Source organism: Leuciscus leuciscus, assembly GCF_965113295.1.
Source record: "Leuciscus leuciscus genome assembly, chromosome: 14".
Taxonomy (NCBI): Eukaryota; Metazoa; Chordata; class Actinopteri; order Cypriniformes; family Leuciscidae; genus Leuciscus; species Leuciscus leuciscus.
The window spans coordinates 9,378,258-9,390,243 of NC_138738.1; the positions used below are offsets into that span (position 1 = coordinate 9,378,258).

At 37.6% G+C, this 11,986-nt stretch overlaps 1 protein-coding gene across 6 annotated transcripts in view; it reads left to right on the forward strand.

Moving 5' to 3' along the window:
- foxp1b (forkhead box P1b) overlaps window positions 1–11,986 on the forward strand; it is a 195,197-nt gene that overhangs the window by 10,250 nt on the left and 172,961 nt on the right. For 4 of the 6 annotated variants that reach the window (XM_082137340.1, XM_082137335.1, XM_082137332.1 and 1 more), the window contains exon 3: window positions 11,496–11,599. The exons of the other annotated variants lie outside the window; for them this stretch is intronic. The gene's annotated coding sequence lies outside the window, so the exon portion shown is untranslated. The remainder of the gene's footprint in view (window positions 1–11,495; window positions 11,600–11,986) is intronic. 6 annotated transcript variants of the gene reach the window in all.

Sequence of the window (11,986 nt, forward strand, 5' to 3'; positions counted from 1 at the left end):
AAGTAAATGATGCAATTTATTCCCCTTTTCCTCCTCCTCGCCAGGCGGGCTGCCACGGGACTTCTGCCAGCCTTAAATAAGTGTTACCCAGATGGCACTCGCATGACGCCCACTTGGTTACAGAATTGTTCCGCGGGAATAACTCGGCTTGCCACAACAAGCAATAGGTCAATTGAGCAGCGAGTGCCTGTTGCTTGACCCGTTTTGCATATGCAAATCTGCTAATGTTGTGTCATTTCGGTAAATTCCAGGGGAAGGCAGGCTCTCGGGGCTTCCTAAATGAATTGGAAAGGATCCCAGTTAATGAGGGCGGAGGGGAGAGAGGTAAAAAGAGACGCTTGCTTCCTCAGCTCACTTCCTTGCAAGTACATCACTTCCAAGTGTCTCGGCTTTGCTTGAGCTGTGGTAAAGGGAAGTGTCTGTAGTTGGGCTCTCGTGGTAATGGGATAGTCCAGCGAGCACTTGGATAAGGGATTTTTTATTTATTTTTTTTACCTCTCTCGCTCTATAGTCTTTTTGAACAAATTTCTATTTTTAGGAGGTGTGGAAGACAATGCCATGGTGTTTTCTCTCTCTTTTCACTCCATCGGCATCCACTTTTGATACCTATTTATTCCTCTCTCTTTTTCTTTCCCTGTCTTTCTGCTTTGTCTATCCTTTTCTCACTTTCACTTTCACCTTCCAACCCAACCTCTTTTATTTTCTGCCATTGTACGAAATGTTCCCAGTGAGATCTTGGGTAAAGGGCCACAGCTTTTATGCCGGTCAGTGCGATATACATCTTTGTTGAATTTGGTCTCAATCAACAGTGTTGTTTGGCTGTTTTACTGCACATCAAACTAAATTGAAATGGTACTATGCTGATATTGGTAATGCTTTGCCTGGAAAATATACAAAAAAGAAGTGTTACAGGAATCTCTTATCATTCTCAAAATTTGACAAAACTTGTACAGCGTGCGCCCGGGCTTAAGTGAACTGTGTCCTCTGCATCTCCCTAACGTGCCACAGCTGCAATCGATGCTGCCCGAGCCGACAGCAGGAGCAGGACAATGTGGAGATGATTTTCTGCTGCCAAGACTTAAGTAAACAATCCAACAATCCATAGCCCCGATTCCCTCACAATACAAGCTCAGCTTACAACAACCCAAAGACCTTGTTTTCATTTCTCATGCTTTTTACTAAACAAACGCTCACACTGCATATCACAATTTTTACCCCATTGGCAGCCTGTTACATTTTGTAACGTTATAGTTTTACAAACAGAACATTTTCGGTTGCATTTAAATCCCTTGAATACAATGTTCAAATATTTGAATTTGAATGTTGAAATAGATGGATTTGTATTTAGTATATATATCACATCATATTTAATAAATAGTTGGACCAGGATGGAAGAACACTTCATTTTCAAGAATGCATTACATGTGTTGATTTTCTTTCCATTACAATTCAGTAAATTCCTCTTTATTTCAAACAAGTTTCAGTTGAACTTCATGTAGAGTGTGACTCATTTTTATTTAAATTTCCAACTAATGAATTGAAAGGGAGCCAATTTAGTAATCTTGTTTTAACAGTTTATTGAAAGTCTGCTTTCTCAAAAAAGAAAGAGAGCATGTCTGTGGAGATATATTTGTTGGTTTGTTGCATTGGTGTGCATTAATATTCAGTTAGAAAAAGAGAAATTGTAGTATAATAAAGTTGGCTGTCTAGAAAGTGGTACAGTTTGGGCTTTTCTAAAGAAGCGGCAACTTGGACAGAGGTTTGAATCTGTCCGTTTGCATTCGATTTTGCAATCACTCCTCTGTACTGTAAGATGCCAGTGTGTAAAAGTCAAGCCAAAGAGTTTTTTTTTTTTTTTTCAGGCAGTAAAATTGATTGTTTTAGCACCTTACAAATAACAGCAATAATTGGATGTGCATATAACCTCAATTATCAAAATTTAAATGCTGCGGATTCTCCTTTGGAATTTAATTATATCGCAGCTTGTTATCGACTATAAACCCAAACAAAACAATCAAAACATATTAACAGGCTCAGCGTGATAAGGGAAACAATCTTCTAAACTGAGATAAACCATCTCATGGATTCCTCGAGCAACCCCCTCACCTTGTATTTGCTCTTGTGTGATCTCTCTGAAAGCATCAAAGGATGCAAGCTCTCTCTAATGTTTCTCTTCCTTCTGCCCAGAGAATAACCCCTCGATCACACTGCCAGCATTCTTTTTAAAAGCGCAAAGAAAGATGAATTTGGGCCGTAAAGGCGCGTATCACAAGGGCTTTTTATCCTAAATGGTCCTTAGAATTGTTATCTATAGGGATGGCGCATTCCCAGCACTGTCGTGTTCAATCAAGTGTCCACTTAGCCGCGGCCAGGAGTAATTGTCCCCAAGTGGGCCACACACTGACCTGTTAATGTCTGTGTTGACCCTCTAACCTTGTCAGCACGTCTTGGAGAAGAGCTCTAAATCATCTCGATCTCCTCCGGCTCTTCCCGTGCTGCCGGGTCAAAACGGAGACCGCCTCAGGCAGACCACTCCCTTAAATTGTCCTGTCTTTGGTAGGTCATTGTCTTGAGGATGAGGTCCAGATTCAGGATTCACACTTCTTTATTGCTGCACAATCACGGTGGTGGTAATTGTTCAGTGCTGTGTAGTGCAATAGTAGATGAAACACGCACACAACTGTATGATAATACAGTAAAACTATAAAAACACACTATAAAGAGTATTTACAGTGTGTGGAACACTTATAATTGGATTTTAGTGTGTCTGTGCAAAACTTGTTACCACAATGCTAGTTTTTGTGGTTGGCTGCAAGAGCATTGCTGTGTGGGTTGCTAAGTTATGGCTGATGTTTACACAGTGATGTTTAATAATTATGTTTGCAGATTTTGAAAAACCACCAGCACCACCAATAAATGTTCTTCGGTGGTTCTTTGCAGCACCTGAGGTTCTTAGGTCTTTTTTTTATCAAGAACCATTTTTCACTGTATATATAAGGCCAGAGACTTTATAAGGAGAAAAGATTAGGAATGCGCAGATCAGGATTTTTGCAGCCGATACAGACTGCCGATTTCTTATCATATGATTGGCCGATACAGATACAGATTCCAATCATTCAAGTTTTATATAATATGTAAGCTTTCTGTTGACTCCTTACACCCTGAAGGCATTTTTAATGATTTCATGTCTAATTGGCATACTTGAAAGTAATGGCTTATAACTCTACAAAAAAGTGTCATCAAGTACATGGTCTCATTTGATAGAAAACCTTTTAAATTGAGAAGAAAATAGATTTTGATCTATTGCTTAGAAAACCCCAGAAAAAAGTGATTTCAGTTTATTGATTTATTACTCATTTTTGACATGAGTATTAGAAAAAGTAGCCTATATCTGACAGGCCATAAAATCAATTTTGGACTTGTTCACAATCATGTCAACTGCATCTGGGCCAAATTTTGCACGGACAATAACGTCAGCTGCGGTTCTTGCTCTCTTCTCTCAGATGGTGAAGTGACACACACCCGCCTCCTCTCACTCACTCGTCTTATTCACTCCGGTAAATAGTGCTTGTATTGCACATCATTTTAGTCATTCCTGCAGGTTTGTTGCTCAGACCAAAAGCGCACTGTGGGCGCGCCTCTCAGTCTCAAGCAGCTTGTGAGTCGCAAGTACCAAAATCGTTCGGTATTGATAATTATTTACTTTTTTTTTTATAACCTTTTTTTTTTTTTTTGCAGTTGAAAAGTTTGAATTTAACTTTCAACAACATCTGTAATAAGTAGGGGTGTAATGGTTCACAACATTCACAGTTCGGTTCGATACGTTTTCGATAAAGCAAAAAGAAAGAAATGCCTGAGAAATTTCCTTGATTTAAAAAAAAAGAAGAAAAAAAGAAATTTAAATAAATTATTTTTAAACAAGTGTGAGTTTTCCTACATCTTGAAACTTTTAGTTTTATAAATGGGGGTAATCTTTGAAGGATGAACAAATAATGTTTTGGTCATCACATTAAAAATAACATTTAAATATAATAATATTTTAGTTTTGAAGTGCTGGAAAACGATGTCTCACTCCGCCCAAGTAGCAGTGCTTCGCCTTCTGAGAATATAGTTCCCAGTATGTATAAGGTTAGAAGATGGCTGTGTATCATGTGACCTTGTTATTTGTACACGCTGTGACTATTACAAATCACAATATGTAAATAGGAAAATGGTGTTATTTTGTCACTTATTGGGAGCATTATGTTAGCTGGAGCCGTTTACCTCCAGTCTTTGTGCTAAGCTAGGCTAGCGGTGGGTGCGTCAGACAGAGTTACGGCACGCACGGATATGAAAAGGGTATGTATGGACCTATCTAACTCTGGGGGATACGGTGAATAAGCTAAAGTCCCTTTAGTTCATTCATGGCACAATGTTTCTCCTGTTTTCCACGTCAGCGCTGTTTGATCCGTTAATAACGGAGAAATTTGAATGCTTCTCACTGGATCTCACAGCTACAGTATGTTATTACTTCAGTGGCGGATTCAAATGCTCAGATGCTTTCTTTACTGGATCTCCAGCAGTGTGTAGAAACAGTGTTGCTGGATCAAGATCGGCTCATGCTGCACTGACATTGATTGAGTCCAAACTGATAAACGGTCCATGAAGCACAAAACAATGAGTTGCGCAGTTTCGTTCCGCTTTCATCACGTTTGCCATTTGATGTTGGGCAACGTTGTGGTGGTTGCACCAGAGATGCACGCGCATTTTAATGAAAATATCGAGCGCTATAGACCTTATGCACGAGAGAAACGAGGGCACCGCCATCTTTAGAATATTGTCTTTGAACTTTTGAAACATTACAGTCCTCATGATAACTTTCGTTAACTTTACATTAAGTAAATCCACTTCAAAAGCGAATTACTCCTGGAGAGCAATGCCATAGAAATATACAGAGCGACCGCAAAAACAGAAGTTAAAAGACAATATTCTAAAGATGGTTGCGCCCTTGTTTCTCTGGCGCATAAGGTCTATATCGAATTTTTTTTTATATCGTTACAGACAATGGTGTACAGAATCGGCCAAGAAAATTGCAATCAGTGCATCTCTATTTTCAGATATTATTCCTGATTTGAAAATGTTTTGTTTAGTTATGTTTTCTATAAGTTCCATCATCAGAACAGTAGGCGGCAACAAGTGACTTGTCTTTGGGTGATTTATTGATTTGTTCAAAAACACTGGCTGTGTCCAAAAGCTTAAAAATTCTGCCTTCAGAGGATGCTTTGCTGTCTTTGATATCCCACAATTCATTGTGTTAAATTCTGTGACAGCTAAGCTAAAAAATACCATCTGAAAGTTGCAGTTGGTGGTCAGTTTGTGTGTAAATGTATGTTCTTGACCAACATTTTCCACTTTTGATGTAATTTTTAGTGAGAAATTTATATTGTAGTTATGGTTATGCCAATGGGTGAAATCTTCGACCATCGTGATGCCACGCCACCCACCCTGACAGACCAGCCCAGTCTCACGGCAGTTCGTGAAATGGTCACGTAATTTAATCTTTTTATTCGTGTACACGGACACGTTTATCTGGGTTTTTTTTCTTCCGTGATGGTCAGCAACGATTCCGTAGCGTTAAGAGCGATTACGGTAGCGAGTAGTATGAAAGACCGAAAATCCAGTTGGTTGGGGTGGTGAATGGGTCAAACAACACAGAACTTTCACCCAGGAGACCGGGGATCGTGTCCCGTGTGTCAAGTTTCCTAAACCCAACCGTCCCGTTCTTTTTTTCCTAAACCCAATCGTCCCGTTGTTCTTTTACTAAACCCAAACGTCCCGTTCTTCTTTTCCTAAACCCAACCCGTTGTCCCGCTCTTCTTTTCCTAAACCCAACCGTCCCGTTGTTGTCCAGCGTGTCATGGAAATGTAAGCCCACCCACAACCTTTTCCTTAACTTAAGGGGCCGTGTTCATTTCACTGAATTTTCTGCGTTTTACTTTTTTTTTCTTCTTGCGTGCAACCTATTGGAAAGCCTGTATGAGTAATTAGTTGGGTTAGTAAAATAACGAAATTATAGTTTTTAAGTAGAAATTTATTTTTATGTAAAGAGATATTGTAAAATAAAAAGTGCTTAAGAAGTCTGCTCAGAAGTCTGTCCGAAATCAGTTTCATGAGGTACCTTCATGTGCAAACACTGCCTGCAAAGTCATTGCCTGTTGGGCAGCGAGGAAACAAATCAACTGCCTAAGCTTTCGGATACAGTCACTGATTCATTCAGCAAACAAAACATGTGACTGTCTTCATGAGCGAGTCATTGAATCATTCTTTCAACACAGATTCATTCAGTAACAAAACTCAACTACTGAATTTTTGCTGGATAATTCTGCTGTGGCTTTGTTTGGAACTATTTCATTGTATAGACCTTAGTTTGGGACAGGTTAGTACCTTTTTAAAAGAAAACAAGGATGAGAGGGATAGAATACAGTGCGGTTAATGGATTGTACTGTTGTTTAACAACAATTCTGATTGTTCAGCTGTTAACTTCTTTCTTAAAAAATAAATAAAAAATTCAGTAGACGAAAACTCCAAAGATTACGTGATCTATCCCTAACAGCCTCGTTTTCATCTGCATTCAATTTAATTTAGCACCTAACCTGACTACGGTCTATTAACTTCTTGTTTATTGTACTGTTGTGTAAAAGCAATATTACACATAAGCATGTGAAGGCTCAGAACATAGCATATCAGATTGCATTCTAAGATTAAATAATTACGTTTTTGCAAGCCTAATATGCAGAGATGTTTATAAGTAAGCAATTTCTAGAATACATTCTTTGAAGTTTAAAAACTGTGACTCCGTGGTGCTTTCCAAACGTTGCTTTATTTGTTGGAGAATCCTGGTAAGCCTGGCATAGCAACAGTGACTCAATCAATGGTGTTAGTTTGGGGCATGGCTATCTGTTTGACTGACCAATGGCAGCCGTGGAGGAGTGTTTTAGGAGATCTGTGTGAAAACAGTAATTTATGCAGTAGTATGTTGCTAAGTGATATGCTTCACATTAAATAGGTTTTTTTGTAATCTTGTCATGTAAAATATTTGGTAGCAGGTTAAATTGCTCACATTTTTTCTCTTTTATTTTAGATTATGCGTCTCATTGTAATTGATGGGTAGATAGCATATTTGATATAAAGCAGAAACAATATCAGTGTAGAGTTTAGTATTTTTTATCACACACAATGTGACTTTTCTCTAGTCTTTTCGCAGTTGTGGGAAATTTGACACACAAATAACTGGCAATTATCAAACTACTCTAAAGTGGCTGGTAACTGGTTTCTGTCTGAGACTGACAGTGTTGGCAATTTGTGTGAAACGTGTGGATTAAAACCACATGTTGGAGATGCCGAGGGGTGTTGTATTGAGCAGCTGGTATGCCACCAAAATGAAGTAGCTGAGTCAAACCTTTGTGAGTTCTTGCGTGCCTAGAGATGTTATTGCATTGAGGTTGATCATTCATACATTGAACATGCATGTTTTCACATCAATCTACAGGCCATTCCTCATCATGACAAAGCTGCAAGCCCAGATTTATGATAACTTAGCATATATATATATATATATATATATATATATATATATATATATATATATATATATGCAACAAAGGGTCCATAATGACAAATTAAAAAACAGATCCATCTGTGACAATTTTGCAAATTTATTAGAAAAGAAAAACTGAAATAAGTGCATAGCACTGACTTAAGATTTAAATACTTATTTAAAGCACCTTTACAGCCTTTTTGGGTATGATGTGACAAGCTTTCCAAATCTGCATTTAGCGATTTTCTGCCATCCTTCTCCTCAGATCCTCTCAAGCACTGTCAGGTTGGATGGGGACCATCGGTGGACACTGAACAGCCATTTTCAGGTTACTCCAGAGTTGATCGATTGGGTTCAAGCCTCTGGCTGGGCCATTCAAGGACATTCACAAAGTTGCCCACAAACCGCTCTTGCATTGTCTTAGCTGTGTGCCTAGGGTCATTGTCCTGTTAGAAGGCCTGCCCAGTCTGAGGTTCTGAATGCTCTGAACTAGTTTTTTTTTTTATTAAGGCTAACTCTATATTTTGTATCGTTGAGCTTTCCTTCTACTCCAACAGGTTGCCAGTCCCTGTCTCTGAAAAACACCCCCACAGCATGATGCTGCTACCACCACACTTTACTGTTGGGATGGTACAGTATTGTGCAGGTGATGAGCATTGCCTGGTTTTCTCCATACATGATGCTTGTAACTGAGGATAATTTATTTTGTAGTCATCCCCAGATATGTGTCTTGATACAATCCTGTCTCTGAGCTCTGTAGGCAGTTCTTTTGACCGCATGGCATGGTTTTTGCTTTGATATGGATTTTCAGCTGTTAGACCTCTTATTGATACGTGCGCCTTTCCAAATTATACCCATTCAATTGAATTTGCAAAGGTTAACTCCACTCGATGTGTAGTAACCTCTATATGTGAAATTGGAATGCTCCTGTGAGATAACTTTCAAGTGTCCCAGAAAAGGGTATGAATACTTATGCAATGTAATTTCAGTTTTTGGTTTTTATTAAATTTGTAAAGTTGTCACATCTGGTTTTTGTTTCATCATTATGGTGGTATAGATTAATGGAAAAAAGAAAGAAAAAGTGATTTATAGTAGTTTAATATAAGGCAGCAACATAACAAAATGTGGAAAAATTAAGGGGTTTGAATACCTTCCCAAGCCACTGTATACATATTGAAGATAGAATCCTGTAGATGTCTCAAGACATAATGTATTTCTTACTTGTTTAATTTAAAGTATCAAGTTTGTCTCAGTTTTCCCCCCATATATCAGGAGACTTAATGAACAAGAAATCAATTAAATGTCTTGAGATATATGAAAGAAACAGGTGATAAAAACGTAATGCCTGCTTGAATGTAAATTATAAATTAAATGATCAGGTTTGTCTAGAAGTAAAAGTAGCCTAGAAGTCTAGAAGTAATTTAACTGTTGCTGACATAGAGTTTAGAACTATAAAATGTATGTGGATATACACTGGTTGCCTTGTCATTTAAGAATTAAGTAGACAATTAGTGCGTCTGACTAATCTAGCTACATTTTTTACTTTGTCTTTTTGACAGTTATGTATTCATACGGGCATCTTAATTAAAAAAATAAATACAATTATTATTACTTTTTTTAAAGTATCCTGCCAAAAGATCATGTTTCTTTAAGTCTACTTCCTGTTGGTAAAGATGTCAACATTTTTATTTAAAGGTTTATATAAATGTGGCTGATTTTTATTTTATTTTATTGTCACTTCCTCTCTTTCAAGGAAGTTTGGATGATCCATCTTTATCCTGGAGTAGTTTCTACCTCTCTTTCACTTTCATGTGCTCTAGCTGTTCTTCAAATACTACAGTACTCCTCCCTCCTTTTCTCTCTCTCTATACCTGTAGCTATGTCCTATTGCTCCTTTTAAACTCCCTATTTTTGGAGTTCAGTGATGTGAGAGTCATAAATACCAGCGAGGGGTCTTTTGGGATCGTGTATTTTCTGCAGCAATGACAAGAACGCGGGCGGCTAATCAGAGCGGCTCTTATCTGAAGCTGCTCAGCGCCCGACACGGAACAGAGGAATTCGGCCAACTAAGGGGGTTAGAGCTTGCTGAATTCCATGCAGAGGAATTACATGGAGATGAGCTGTAATGCAAGGGTTGATTTTTATTGGGTCTGTTGGGGGCAGGCTGTGAATATTTGGCCTCTAGGTGGGGATGGGCCTGAGTTTGTATGTACCAGTTTTAAAAAAAAAAAGTATTATTCAAATCTTAAGTGTTCTGATGTGGGAATTTTTATTTAATTTTGTTATACGTGTGTGTGTGTGTGTGTGTGTGTGTGTGTATATATATATATATATATATGTATATGTGTGTGTGTGTATAGAGCGAGAGAGATAAATATACAAAATATATATATTTTTTGACATTGTTGCTAAATTGATTCAAAATATTTGAAATAAAAATAGTAAAAAGACATCAAGGCAAGGCGGTTTTTCACTAAATAATCAGTATTTTATTCTTTTTATTCCTGTACCAATATAAAACTGCAAACCGAAAGTACAAAAAAATTATAAACAGCAATATTAAAGGGATAGTTCACCCAAAAATGAAAATTCTGTCATCATTTACTCACAAAAGAAGATATTTTGAAAAATGTCGGTAACCTAACAGTTAATGGACCCCATTGACTTCCATAGTAGGAAAAAAAAAAATACTATGGAAGTCCATTAACTGTTTGGTTACCGACATTTTTCAAAATTCCTTCTTTTGTGTTCAGCAGAAAAAAGAAATTCATACAGGTTTGAAACAACTTGAGGGTGAATAAATGATGACATAATTTTCATTTTTGGGTGAACTATCCCTTTAATAAATGTATAAAACTGTTTATTAATAAGCAATATAATTAAACCGCATATATTTTTCTAAGCTTTTTAAAACAAGAAATATGTTTGTTTTATTCACACAAATTTCCCAATTCAATTTGCATTTGCTAGTCGTGTTTAAGCACTATTAAGACATCTCTGTCTTGGCTCTCTCTCATTGTGACAAGAGTAACCGGTGTGCTGTAGTCTTTTAGAAAATTAATAGGCAAATAAAAAGTGCATTAAAATCATTGCAATGTTCACAATGTTGGTTAATTTTATATTGCCATCAAAATACTTTCAGATACATCGTAAATATTAAATGTATCGCCTAGCCTTCTGTTGAATAGCATGGCATCAATAGCCAAGCAATTTGCCCTCGCACTAATAAAATGACACCAAGCAGACCTGCGCCGGGTTAACGGAGGACAAACACTCCTCTCCGTTTTCGTCACTTTCTGTTCTCTCTCTTTTTTTCACCATCTCACATTCTTTTACCCCCTCCTTTTTCTGTCACTCTCTCTTTTTGTCTCCCTGTCGCTCTTACTGAGAACACACTTGAGTAACTGCTGACCTCTGCAATAAGCGTTTTACTATGCAAATCACCTCCACTGATGCTGATTGGTCTAAGCCACGTGTCACCGACTTACGGGATCTGACAAAATGTTCCAGAGAATTCTGTCAAGTAGTGTGTGGCCGCAGCATTTTCTTAGATGAGTCGTCCCTCGAGTCACTACCATTCATCAGAACAGCACTGCAGATTTGAGCTGATTATCAGATGTTCTGTATAAATATCACAAGTGTCAGAAATGCTTGCGTTTAACATCTGAAAATGCGTTAAGATGCATTTAGGTCAGTTCTGGAATTAATTTGTCACCAAATTAAGCATTTGTGGTCGGATTTCATCACGTTTTGCCTTTTTCCTTTCTCATTTGAGTCATCATCCAGGTTTATGTGGGTTGAGTGAATTTAAGGGACTTCCCCCACCTTTAGAGAATGGTATCAATTCCTGTGTGTAATTTTGCTGACCTTAATATGCACTTGTGTCTCTCTCTTGTCTTTTACTCATTTTGTATTTCAGATTGAGCTGCCTGCTCCGTATCCAATGGTTCCGCCCCTGTGTTCCCTTTTCTGAATTCTGATTGGAACAATGGAATGTAAATCTCATCCAAACAAGTGACTGTGGTATGTTCTCTAAAGTTTTCTTCCTTGAAACCACACGATTGAATATTTTCTGCTGTGCTGCATATTTTTTCTTTTTGCTTTGCATTGTAAGTGATAACGATGTACATATTTCACTACACCCGGATGATTATTTTTTTTAATCACTCTTTCATATCTCAGAAGACATGATTTGTTGCATGTTGTTTTTTTTCACATGCACTTCAATTAAATATCAACTTTGTCTCAGAAGTTTCTCATAAAATGCCCTTGGAAAAATAAAAATGGAAACAAATTTTTGTTGACATACTGTAAGTGTTTAGTTTTGGAAGAATTTGAAGAAAGAAAAAAAATCCTGACACATTAAAGAGATCTCCTATGTCTTGTCTACGAGAACAGTCATCCTGAAAC